This window comes from Plecotus auritus (genome assembly GCF_963455305.1).
Source record: "Plecotus auritus genome assembly, chromosome: 7".
In the NCBI taxonomy this organism is placed as follows: Eukaryota; Metazoa; Chordata; class Mammalia; order Chiroptera; family Vespertilionidae; genus Plecotus; species Plecotus auritus.
Window position 1 is genome coordinate 58,692,798 of NC_137774.1, and position 13,726 is coordinate 58,706,523.

Consider the following 13,726-nt stretch of genomic DNA (forward strand, 5'->3'; position numbering starts at 1 on the left):
ATAGGTTCATTCATTTCACTAATTACTGTTATACTTACAGTCTTCATGATATGAAAAGCATTTACATCTAAACCAGAAGCCTTAATAGTAAAATTACCAACAACTAACTTTGCATGGCTACACAGATGTCCTCCACCTTAGCACACATTTGAAGAGCCTACAGACATAAATCCCAAGTAAGAAAGGAAGGAATCAAACCCTCTTAAATTGATTTCAAGCCAATGTCATAGCCATACTGTCTTTCTCTATAATTGAGATATTAGTAAAATTTATATAACTTTGTCAAAATTAAATTATAGGTGGAACCCCTATATATCTCTATGACATATCCATTTCAACTAGGCTTCCAAGACACAGCATCATAAATTATGGAAGAATTTTCACACTTCCAGGATCAGACCTTAATAATTGTTTTCCTAATTAGCTCTCTTGTACTATACATTGTTTCACTTATATTGCCATCCTGACTCATACAAGTACTGTAGATGCACAAGAAGTAGAAACTATTGGAACAATTCTACCAGCTACTATTCTAATTACAATTGCCCTACCTATGAATTCTTTACATAATAGACAAAATTAATAACCTTTCTATAACTATTAAAACACTAGGCCTCCAATGGTACTGAAGCAATGATTATACAGATTATGAAGACCTTAATTTTGACTCATACATAATCCCCACATCTGACTTAAACCCAGAGAGCTCAGCCTTCTAGAGGTTGATAACCAAGTAGTATTGCCTATAGAGATTACAATTCCAATATTAATCTCATCCAAAGATGTACTACATTCATGAGCTATCCCTCCACTAGGATTAAAAGCAGATGCTATTCTGGGCCCCGCCCAAATCAAACAACACTCCTATCCACCCAACATGGCTTATATTACGCCGAGTACTCTGAAATCTCTGGATCTATCATAGTTTTATGCCAATCATTCTTCAAATAATCCCACTAAACTGTTTTGAAAATGATCATCCTCCTTACTATAATTTCATTAAGAAGCTAATTAGCGGAGAAACCAAGATGGCAGCATAGGTAAACACCTAAACTGCTGCCTCGCACAACAATTTCAAAACTACAACTAAAAGACTAAACGTCTATCACCCAGAACCACGGGAAAGCTGGCTGAGTGGAAGTTCTACAACTAGAAGGAAAGAGAAAAGAGCATTGAGACGTGCACAAGCGCTGAAAAGTTGAGGTACGGAGGCGCGCGAATCGGGCTGGCGGCAGGTGTCTGGGTGCACTGCTTCTTTCAACCCAAAGGGAGACCAGCTCCAGATTACTCTGAACTCCAGTTTCTGGGGAGACGCTGGGGACCCAAACTCCTACGGGGAGAAGCTGGACTGTCTGCCATCAGGTCAGAAAGTGAGGGGGACTTCCTTGCAGAGGTGCGCCCAGCAATCATTGTTTACTGCGCTGGGGTGAGAGACACGGGGACTTGGAAACGCGGAAACGCAGAGACGGCTGACTGGAAGCCATCGCTGTTTGCCACGCCCTAGCCTAGTGACTCCCTGAGACCCCACCCCACACAATCTACAAACCCACCCAAGCTCCACGCAGCGACTTTTTCATATAAATGGCTTGCCCTATCGCAGCTTAACCTAACAAACTGCAGCTCTGGTCAGACAGCTCCAAAACCTCCAAACCCCAAGCAAAGAGGAGAAAACTGTAGTTCTCACTGTACCTCCTGCTGGGTGGCCTCAGACAGTAGCTGACCAGCACCCCATTGGAGATCCAGAAGCTAGTGTATCTAGTGGTCAGTGTGAGACGACACCAGATTTCAGCTCCTCACATCCATAAGTGACACATTCAAGAGGCAGACTCAATGAGCACCAAAGCCCCACTGAAACAAGTCCTGCCCCATAAGCTTGTCTCCAGCGCAGCAGTTCTTCCATTATAGACACAGCGGGTCCTCACAGCCAATTGGTCTGGAGGTCAATTCCTCCCAGTGACACCAACAAAAATCAAGACTTAACTACAACAAGGCTGAACACACAGTCCACAAAGGGGTGCACCAAGAGTGTCCACCTCAGGTAACTGGGAGGCCGACCTACTGGCCCATATAGGACACCTAGCACACAAAGCCACCCTACCAACTCAGGGAAGCAGTGAAAATGCAGAGACAAAGAAACAGATCACAAACGAAAGAAATGGAGGAAAACAAACGACTGGATATAGAGTTCAAAACCACGGTTATAAGGTTTTTCAAGAATATCCTAGAAAAGGCCGATAAATTCAACGAGACCCTCGAGGATATGAAAAAGGACCAACTAGAAATTAAACATACACTGACTGAAATAAAAAAAAAATATTATACAGAGACCCAACAGCAGACTAGAGGAACGCAAGAATCAAGTCAAAGATCTGAAATACAAAGAAGCCAAAAACACTCAACTGGAAAAGCAAAAAGAAAAAAGAATCCAAAAATTTGAAGATAGTGTAAGAAGCCTCTGGGACAACTTCAAGCATACCAACATCAGAATTATAGGGGTGGCCAGAAGAAGAGAGAGAGCAATATACTGAAAACCTATTTGAAGAAATAATGACTGAAAACTTCCCCTGCCTGGTGAAAGAAATAGACTTACAAGTCCAGGAAGCGCAGAGAACCCCAAACAAAAGGAATCCAAAGAGGACCACACCAAGACACATCATAATTAAAATGCCAAGGGCAAAAGACAAAGAGAGAATATTAAAAGCAGCAAGAGAAACACAGTTAATTACCTACAAGGGAGCACCCATACAATTGTCAGCTGATTTCTCAACAGAAACTATGCAGGCCAGATGGGAGTGGCAAGAAATATTCAAAGTGATGAACAGCAAGAACCTACAACCAAGATTACTCTACCCACCAAAGTTATCATTCAGAATTGAAGGTCAGATAAAGAGCTTTCATAGACAAGAAAAAGCTAAAGGAGTTCATCACCACCAAACCAGTATTATATAAAATGCTGAGAGGTATTCTTTAAGAAGAGGAAGAAGAAGAAAAAAGTAAAGATAAAAATTATGAACAACAAATACATATCTATCAACAAGTGAATCTAAAAATCAAGTGAATTAAAAATCTGAGGAACAGAATAAACTGGTGAATTTAATAGAATCAAGGGCATAGAATGGGAGTGGATTGATAATTCTCAGGGGAAAAAGGGTGTGGGGGGTACGGGAAGAGACTGGACAAAAATTGTACACCTATGGATGAGGACAGTGGGAGGGAGGTAAGGGCAGAGGGTGGGGTGGGAACCAGGTGGAGGGGAGCTATGGGGTAAAAAGGAGAAACAATTGTAATAATCTGAACAATAAAGATTTATTAAATTAAAAAAGAAAAGAAGCTAATTAGCATTAACCTTTTAAACCTTCTCTCACTCCTTTTTAAGTCTTTATTGTTGAAAATATTACATATGTCCCTTTTTATTTTTAACCTCTTAATGATATGCCTCAATTAGATACATCAACTGATTTATCACAATTTTATAAAAAATTCTTAGATTATTTATTACTAGGAACACGGTGCATGAAAATTCATGCACTGGAGGGGAGGTTTCCCTCAGCCTGGCCTGCCCCCTCTCAGTCTGGGAGCCCTCAGGGGCAGGAGGCGACCCGGTGATCACTGGAAGGCAACGCCCCATCACACCTCTGTTGCTGCCACTGCTGACAGCGCAAGCCTTGGCCAGCCCTGGTTACCTGAGCCTCAGGTGGCCCAGCAACTGGGCAACCACCATCCAAGGCTTGCCTGTGCCTCGGGCTGGCTCTGGGCAGCTGGGCAGCTGCCATCTGAGGCTTGCCTGTGCCTTGGGGCAGCCCTGGGCGACTGGGGGGCTGAGGGGACTGGGGGACTCTGGAGGCAGGCATGTGGAGCAGCCAGACCCGCCTGGGGGTGGGCCCAACCTTGGCACATGCTTGCCGCCTCAGTGGAGCTGAGGGGACTGGGTGCCACCATCTTGTGGCTGTGGGCACCGCCATCTTTGAGGGCGTGACAGTAAATTAGCATATTCCCTTCTTATTGGCTATGGGCACTGCCATCTTTGAGGGCGGGGCAGTAAATTAGAATATTCCCTCCTTATTGGTTGTGGGAACCACCATCTTTGCAACATTGTGAGGGTCAATTAGCATATTCCCTCTTTATTAGATAGGATAATACAACTTAAAATTTCAAAACACTCTTACTATTCAAACCCAGAACCTTTAACAACTAACTTGCTAAAACATTCAACCCTTTGAGAAACTAAATGAACTCAAATCTATTTGCCTCTTTCATTACCCCTATGATAATAGGCTTACCCTTTGTCATTTTAATTATATTTCCAAATATGCTCTTTCCATCAACTACATAGCTTATATTAATAACCTCCTAGTCGCAATTCAACAATGACTTATTCACTTAACAACAACACAAATATTAATTCATAGTAAAAAGGGCCACACTTGAAAGCTTATATTAATCTTACTAATTATATGTTTTGGTTTAACAAACTTATTAGATCTTTTACCCCATTCATTTACTCCTACTGCTCAACTCTCAATGAATCTTGGAATAGCTTTCCCTCTACTAGTATGAGCACACAGTAATTTTTGACTTTTGACATGAAACCAAAGCACATTTACACACTTTTTACTATAAGGAACCCCAGTTCCCTTTATCTCCATATTAGTAATCCTCAAAACAATCAGCCTATTCATGCAACCCATGGTACTAGCAGTACAACTGATAGCCAACATTACTGCAGATCACCTACTTATCCAATTAATGGGAGAGCAACCCCAGCTGTAATAAGCATTAGTATAACCAGCGCCCTCATGACATTGATTGTTCTTATTCTATTAACTATTCTAGAATTTGCGAGTAGCTCTAATTAAAGCTTATGTTTTCACCTTACTGGTTAGTCTTCATCTTCATGACAATGGTTAGTGACCCACCAAATGCACACATACCACATAGTCAACTCAAGCCCCTTACGACTTACAGGAGCCCTATCAGCCCTCGTCATAACAGCAGGCTTAGTTATATGATTTCACTTTAACTCACCATTATTATTAACTGCAGGCCTGGTTACTAATATAGTAACCATTTACCAGTGATGATGAGATATTGTTTGAGAAAGCACATTTTAAGGCCACCATACACCAATTGTACATAATTTCATTACAACATAATTTTTTAATTTATCGTCCCTGAAGTATTTTTCTTTTCAGGATTTTTCTGAGCTTTATATCATTCAAGGCTAGTCCATACTCCAGAACTAGATGGATATTGAATCCCATCAGGCATCAATCCTCTTAATCCCTTAAAAGTACCTCATCTAAATACATCTGCTCTGGCATCTCTATCACTTCAGCTCATCACAGTTTAATATTAGGGAGTTGGAAGCACATGGTTCAAGCACTATTCATTATGATTTGTGTAGGCTTGTACTTCACATTACTTCAAACCTCAGAATATCACGAAACATCATTTTCTATCTCAGACAGTGTCTACAGGTCAACGTCCTTTATAGCCACAGGCTTTATTGATTTACCTTCCTTAATGTATGCCTCCTACACCAACTAAAATTTCACGTCACATCTCATCATTTTGGATTTGAAGCTGCTGCCTGATATTGACACTTTGTAGATGTCATATGATTATTCTTATATGTCTCTATTTATTGATGAGGATCCTATTCTTTTAGTATTAATTAGTACAACTGACTTCCAATTAGTTAACCTTGTACTTACTTTATCAATACTAGCATCTTTACTTGTAAAAATCACATTTTATCTTCCCCAAACAAATGTTTATGCCAAAAAATCAAGCCCTTATGAATGTGGTTTTGACCCAAGAAATGCTAAAGAGACTGTTGTAAAAAGAAGAAATAGAAAGAGAGGGAGGAACACAGGCATAAAGAATAAAAATGGCAACAAACAAGTACCTATCAAGTAACTTAAATGTAAATGGATTAAATGCTCCAATCAAAAGGCACAGGGTAGCTAAATGAATACAAAAACTTGACCTATATATATGCTGTCTACAAGAGACCCACCTTAGAAAAAAGGACTCACACAAACTGAAAGTGATGGGAAAAAAAATTCCAGGCAAATAGAAATGAAAAGAAAGCTGGGGTAGCAATACTCATATCTGACAAAATAGACTTCTAAGTGAAGGCCATAATAAGAGATAATGAAGTCCACTTCATAATACTAAAGAGATTGATACAACAAGAAAATATAACTCTGGTAAACATGTATGCACCCAATACAGGAGCACTCAAATACATAAAAAAACTTCTGGAGGAGATCAACAGTAATACAATCATAGTAGGGGACTTTAACATCCCACTGACATCACAGGATAGATATTCTAGACAAAAAATCAATAAGGAAATAGCAACCTTAAATGACACACTAGATCAGATGGAATTAATTGACATTTTCAGGACATTTTATTCTAAAGCTAAAGAATATATGTTCTTCTCAAGTGCACATGGGTCATTTTCAAAGATAGGCACATGTTAGGAAAAAAGCTAAGTCTCTACAAATTCAAGAATATTGAAATCATATCAAGCATCTTCTCAGACCACAAAGGCATAAAATTAAAAATCAGCTACATTGAAAACACTCAAAAACAATCAAACACATGGAGACTAAATAGCATGCAATAAATGGGCTACCAAAGAGATCAAACAAGAAATAAAAAACATACTGGAAACAAATGAAAGTGAACACACAACAAACCCAAATCTATGGGACACAGCAAAAGCAGCCTTGAGAGTGAAGTTCATAGCACTGCAGGCCAACCTCAAAAAAAAAAAAAAAGAGAGAGAGAGAGAGAGAGAGAGAGAGAGAGAAACAACTTGTAATCAGTTATCTCACCCTAAAACTTAAAGAATTAGAAAGAGAACAACAAGAAAAGACCAGAGTAAGTAGAAGGAAGGAAATACTAAAGATCAGAGTAGAAATAAATGACATAGAGACTAAAACAAAACAAAACAAACAAACAAAAGATCAATAAAACCAAGAGCTGGTTCTTTGAAAGGATAAACAAGATTGATGAACCTTTAGCCAGACTCATCAAGAAACAAAGAGAGAGAGAGCCCAAATTAATAAAATCAGAAATGAAAGAAGTGAATTAACCACTGACCCCACAAAAATACAAAGAATCATAAAAAAATACTACGAATGACTTTATTCCAAAATAATGGACAACATGGACAAAATGGACATATTCCTAGAAATTCCAATCTTCTAAAACTCAATCAGGAAGAATCAGAAAAGTCTGATAGGCCAATAATGACTGATGAAATTGAAGCAGTAATAAAAAAAATAAAAAATAAATAAAAAAATGAACTTCCAGCAAACAGAAGCCCTGGCCCAGATGGCTTCACAGGGGAGTTTTACCAAACATTCAAAGAAGAACTAACACCTATACTCCTCAAACTATTCCAAAAAATTCAAGAAGAAGGAACACTTCCAAGCTCTTTCTATGAGACCAGCATTACCCTAATTCCAAAACCAGATAAAGACGCTACAGAGAAAGAGAACTACAGACCAATATCCATGTTGAACATAGATGCTAAAATCCTCAAAAAATATTAGCAAATTGGATCCAGCAATACATTACAAAGATCATACACCATGACCAAGTGGGATTTTTCCACTGGGGTATGCAAGGTGGTACAATATTCACAAATCAATAAACGTGCTGCATCACATAAACAGATTGCAAGACAAAAATCACATGATCATATCAATTGATGCAGACAAAGCATTCAAAAAAATCAAACACCCTTTCTTGATAAAAACTCTTGGCAAAGTGAGAATAGAGCAGTGGCTCTCAACCTTCCTAATGCCACGACCCTTTAATACAGTTCCTCATGTTGTGGTGACCCCCCAACCATAAAACTATTTTCGTTGCTACTTCATAACTGTAATTTTGCTACTGTTATGAATCGTAATGTAAATATCTGTGTTTTCTGATGGTCTTAGGCGACCCCTGTGAAAGGGGTAATGACCCACAGGTTGAGAACCACTGTCAGGGGTCGCCTAAGACCATTGGAAAACACATATATTTACATTACGATTCATAACAGTAGCAAAATTACAGTTATGAAGTAGCAACGAAAATAATTTTATGGTTGGGGGTCACCACAACATGAAGAACTGTATTAAAGGGTCACAGCATTAGGAAGGTTGAGAACCACTGGAATAGAGGGATCATATCTCAACATAATAAAAGCAATATATGACAAACCTACATCATACTCAATGAACAAAAACTAAAACCATTTCCCCTAAGAACAGGAACAAGACATGGATGCCCTCTTTCACCACTCTTGTTTAACACAGTATTAGAAGCCCTAGCCATAGCAATTAGACAAGAAGAAGAAATAAAAGGCATCTAAATTGGAAAGGAGAAAATAAAATGTCATTATTCACAGATGACATGATATTGTACATAGAAAACCCTAAAGACTCCATCAAAAAATGACTAGATTCAATACATAAATTCAGAAATGCAGCAGGATACAAAATTAACACCCAGAAATTGATGACATTTTTATACACCAACAATGAACTCTCAGAAAGAGAAAGCAAAAAAACAATCCCATTTACCAAAATATTTTTAACAAAAAATTAAGATAATTAGGAATAAACTTAACCAAGGAGGTGAAAGACCTGTACTCAGAAAACTATATGATGTTGAAAAAAGAGATAATGAAGATATAAACAAGTGGAAGAATATACCATGTTCATGGATTGGTAGAATCAACAAATTAAAATGTTCATACTACCCAAAGCAATCTATAGATTCAATGCAATTCCTATTAAAATATCAATGGCATATTTCATAGATCGAGAACAAACACTCCAAAAATGTATATGGAACCAAAATTACCCCTAATGGTCGCAGCAATATTGAGAAAGAAGAACAAATTTGGAGGGATCACAATAACAGATATCAAGTTATACCACAATAGCACTGCAATCAAAATAGTCTGGTACTAGTACAAGAACAAGCATATAGATCAATGGAACAGAACAGAGAACTCAGAAATCAATCCAACTTATTATGCTCAACTAATATTTGACAAAGGAGGTAAGAGCATAAAATGGAGAAAAGACAGTCTCTTCAATAAATGGTGCTAGGAAAATTGGACTGGTACATGCAGAAAAAATGAAACTAGAGCACCAATTTACACCATACACACAGACACAAAAAAAAACTCAAAATGAATAAAAGACTTAAATTTAAGATGTGAAACCATAAAAATCTTAGAAGAAACCATAGGCACCAAAATATCAGATATCTCTCATAGCAATATGTTTACCGATACATCTCCTAGGATAATGGAAACTAAGGAGAAAATAAACAAATGGGACTACATCAAAATAAAGAGCTTCTGCACAGCAAAAGAAATCAGCAACAAAATAACAAGAGAGTCCACTGCACGGGAGAACATATTTTCCAATGATACATCTGATAAGAGGATAATTTCCAAAATATATAGGGAACTCTTACAACTTAACAAAAAGTAGACAAACAATCCAATTTAAAAATGCTCAAAGGACTTAAAGAGACACTTCTCCAAAGAGGACAAACCGAAATCCAATACCTATATGAAAAAGTGCTCAAAGTCACTAATCATTTGAGAGATGCAAATCAAAATGACAATGAGGTATCACCTCTACACCTGTCAGAATGGCTATCATCAACAAATCAGCAAATATCTAGTGCTGGCAAGGATGTGGAAAAAAGGAACCCTTGTACATAGCAGTGGGAATGCAGACTGGTGCAGCCTCTGTGTTAAGCATATGGAGTTTCCTCTAAAAGTTAAAAATGGAACTCCCATTTGACCCAGTGATCCCACTTCTAGGAATATATCATAAGAAATTGGAAACACCCATCAGAAAGAATTTATGCACCCCTATGTACATAGCAGCGCAATTTACAATAGCTAAGATTTGGAAACTGCCCAAGTGCCCATCAGCAATTGAGAGGATAAAAAAGCTGCTGTACATTTATACAATGGAATACTATGCTGCTGTAAAGAAGAAAGAACTCATACTATTTGCAACAGCATGGATGGACCTGGAGAGTATTATGCTAAGCAAAATAAGCCAGACAGAGAAAGATAAGTATCACATTATCTCCCTCATATATGGACTCTAATGAACAAAATAAACTGATGAACAAAATAGATCCAGAGACATGTAAGAATGGAACAGACTGAGGAACCACAGAAGGAAGGATGGGTAGGGTGGGTGGGTGGGAAAGGATCAACCAAAGCACTTGTATGCATATATGTATCACCTATGGACACAGACAATAGGGTGGTGAAGGCCTGAGGTGGTGGTGGGGAATGGGCTAGAAGAGGTCAATTGGTGAAAAAGGAGAACGTATGCAATACTTTCAACAATAACGATTTAAAAGAAAGAATGAAAAAAGAAAGGAAGGAAGAAAGAAGGAAGGGAGGAAGAGAGGGAGGGAGGGAGGGAGGAAAGAAGGAAGGAAGGAAGAGAAGAAGGGGAAGAAGAAACAATTAAAATGTTAGGGAAGCAGGAATGTTGGAATAGATTGGTCATGTGAGTCCATTCCCCACTCTGGGAGTGTACACATGGCATACCTTGACCAATACATTGAGAAGTATATTAATGATGGGAGACAGCATATCTGTTGAGCTGCCTGATAATTCTTCTCTGAAGGCTAAACCTTGAGAAGTGAAGCTCTCAATGGGGAATTCTCAATGTGGTTGGAGACATTGGAACTTTGAACGAGTCCGGGCTTGGAATGCGTGTCTGTTCCCTACACTTCAGTCTGGTATTCCAACCCCGAGGCTCAGTTTAAATTGCTACTCACAACACAAGTACAAAGCATGCCACTTATCAGTGAGCAGCACAACATCATTAAAGCATGACGCTAGCCTCGGAGTCTAGCGGAGGTTTGGAATCTCGCCTCTCCTCAAAGCTTCAAAGAGTAAAGACTCGCCCCAAATTGCTGAGCTTCTCTCTCAAAGTCCCAGTGAGGCACAAGGCCCAGGAAGCTAGGGACGTGGGCCTCTCTCTCAGAGAGTCCAATGGATGCTTTATAGCCTAACACATCTATATACACTGAGTAGCCAGATTATTATGATCTCTGAACGCATAATAATCTGGCCACTCAGTGTGTGTGTGTGTGTGTGTGTGTGTGTGTGTGTGTGTGTATAGGCCCAGTGCATGAATTTGTGCATGGGTGGGGTCTGGCCAGCCTGGCCAGGGGGAGGGGACATGGGCAGTTGGCCGGCCTGCCTGCTGGTCAAACTCCTGGTTGAGGGGACAATTTGCATATTAGCCTTTTATTCAGGCGTCCTCAAACTACAGCCTGCGGGCCACATGCGGCCCGCCGAGGACATTTATCCGGCCCGCCAGGTGCCGCCGCCTGTCCTGCTTAGCAGCTGACTCGTCCCCGGCCCGCAGTGCGCATAGGAATTTGTTCATAGTTTTTTTTTTAAACTATAGTCCGGCCCTCCAACGGTCTGAGGGACAGTAAACTGGCCCCCTGTTTAAAAAGTTTGAGGACCCCTGCTTTTATCATATAGGATATACACTGAGTGGCCAGATTATTATGCATTCAGAGATCATAATAATCTGGCCACTCAGTGTATATACTAGAGGCCCAATGCACAAAATTCATGCAAAAGTAGACCTTCCTTCCCCCGCTGCCAGCACCAGCTTCCCTCTGGCACCCAGGTTTCCCCCTGGCACCTGGGACCCGGGCTTCCCTCACAGCCCTGGCTTTGTCCGGAAGGTCCTCCAGTTTAATTAGCATATTATGCTTTTATTACTATCTATTTATATAAAAACCCTGGGTGTAACACCATCACGACAGAAGCTTGACCAACCGGAAGGAAGTCAGTCCTGCAGGGGTCGCCTTGGCAACGGCTGCGCCCTCCCGAGCTGTTTCCTGTGAGGCGAGGTTTGAGGCAGGAACTGGCCCTCGGAGCGTGGAGGCAGTGAGTCCTGGGTCACTGCAGTAACAGCTCTGTCCTCCCTGAGCTGTTTCCAGCGAGGTCTGAAGGAAGAACCCACCCTCGGAGCGCCAGGAGCACCCAGCGGCAGTCAGTCCTGGGTTGCCAAGGCGGAGGCCAAGGCATGGTAGAACTCTGGGTCTGGCCCAACAGGCGGCATGGCCGGCCTTTAAACCAGACCCTGACAGGAGGGAGGAGGGAGCCCCATTCCTCACAGAATCTGCTGTTGGATAGCTTGCTATCAGTGGCCTACCAGCCAGGAACCCCATTCACCTGCACCCCTGATACTGACAGGAGGGAGGAGGGAACCCCATTCCTCACGGAATCAACAGGTGGCCAGCTTGCTGTCAGGGGCCCACCAGCTAGGAATCCTATTCACCTGCATATCTGTATAAAGCTTTAATACATTATATTAGAGGCCATGGTGGTACTGTTTTACCCACAGCGTCTACAGGAATTGCTGCAAATTTACTTCTCAGTGGAAGAACCTTTCATTCCCAATATAAATTACCAATTCCATTAAATGAAACTTCAATTTCTAGACTCGATATAAACTGTGAAGTTGCTAAAACTATTAAAAGGCCCAACTTCTCATTATTAATGAATGCACCATGGCATCCAGTCATGCTGTAAATGCCATAGACAGATTACTAAGAGAAATTATGAATTTGAATGTTGTATTTGGTGGGAAAGTTCTCCTTCTTGGAGGGGATTTTTGACAATGTCTCAGTATTGTACTGCATGCTATGCGATCGGCCATAGTACAAACGAGTTTAAAGTACTGTACTCTTTGGGGATGTTTCAGAAAGTTGTCTCTTACAACAAATATGAGATCTGAGGATTCTGCTTATAGTGAATGGTTAGTAAAACTTGGAGATGGCAAACCTGATAGCAGTTTTCATTTAGGAATGGATATTATTGAAATTCCCTGTGAAATGATTTCTAATGGATCTATTATTGAAGCTACCTTTGGAAATAATATATCTATAGATAATATAAAAAATATATCTAAACGTGCAATTCTTTGTCCAAAAAATGAGCATGTTCAAAAATTAAATGAAAAAATTTTGGATATACTCGATGGAGATTTTCACACACATTTGAGTGATGATTCCATTGATTCAACAGATGATGCTGAAAAGAAAAATTGTCCCATCAAATTTCTTAATAGTATTACTCCTTTGGGAATGCCGTGTCATAAATTAAAATTGAAAGTGGGTGCAAACATCATTCTATTGAGAAATCTTAATAGTAAATGGGGTCTTTATAATGGCACCAGATTTATTATCAAAAGATAATGACCTAACATTATCGAAGCTGAAGTATTAACAGGATCTGCAGAGGGAGAGGTTGTTCTGATTCAAGAATTGATTTGTCCCTAACTGACTGGCCTCCCATTTAAATTAATTTGACAACAGTTTCCTGTGATGCCAGCATTTGCGATGACTATTAATAAATCACAAGGACAAACTCTAGACAGAGTAGAAATATTCCTACCTGAACCCGTTTTCGCACATGGTCAGTTATATGTTGCTTTCTCTCGAGTTTGAAGAGCATGTGACGTTAAAGTTAAAGTTCTAAATACTTCATCACAAGGGAAATTAGTCAAGCACTCTGAAAGTGTTTTCACTCTTAATGTGGTATACAGGGAGATATTAGAATAAGTTTAATCACTTTATCAGTCATTGTTTGCATCACTGTTGTTTTTATATCATGTTTTTGTTGTTTTTATATCATGCCTCTGTT